Below are 786 nucleotides of genomic sequence, written 5' to 3' on the forward strand. Positions count from 1 at the left end.
AGGGTTGTGGCAGCTGAACCTGTGATGTGACTTATCCAATTCTGAAAGCCACTGAGGGCTGAGAGTCATGGGCTCTTGGAATCTGGGAGGCACAGAGAAAAATAAATGCGGGCCAAAAGACCTGTGCATCCTTAGCAAGGAGCTGCTACAGAGGCCATCCTCTTTAGCTCAGGCATCCTCTTCCACATCCCAACCTTTCACAGGCAGCAGGTTAGTCCCAACCAAGTTCCAGGGGCTGTGGCCCTAAACATGACTGCCACAGTCTGTATAAATGACTGTTTGCTCAACCCCAGGGAACAATACGTGCAAATTTGGCTTCAAAAAGCTTCTTCTGGGCCCAGTCCTAAAACTCTCACTCAGATTGTGAGGGAAGATATCCTCTCTCAGGATTAAGCACAGTGCACAGATACACCTCCCCCTTCAGAAGATTTGAAGCTGTACTTGGCATGTAAGGATCTGCCATAGTTTGGGATATCCCCATGCTGTACTGAGTCACACATTGGATCTTTTGAAATCGAGAGAGACACAGAAAGAGAGAGAGCCAGGGGTGGGGCCAAAGAGAGAGAGAGAGAGAGAGAGAGAGAGAGAGAGAGAGAGAGAGAGAGAGAGAGAGTCATCAATGCGAGAGGGGAAGCAACTTTTCTGTGGGCTCTTCTGTAGTGCCTGCGTTGTGAGGCCAAACAACTTTCATATTCCAGGCAGAGGGACCACGTGACAGGTTACCACAGTGGTGTTGACCTAAAAATTCCAGACTGGATGATGAGGTTTCTGGAAGAGGTTCAAACT

Source organism: Myotis davidii, unplaced genomic scaffold (genome assembly GCF_000327345.1).
Source record: "Myotis davidii unplaced genomic scaffold, ASM32734v1 scaffold3534, whole genome shotgun sequence".
Taxonomy (NCBI): domain Eukaryota; kingdom Metazoa; phylum Chordata; class Mammalia; order Chiroptera; family Vespertilionidae; genus Myotis; species Myotis davidii.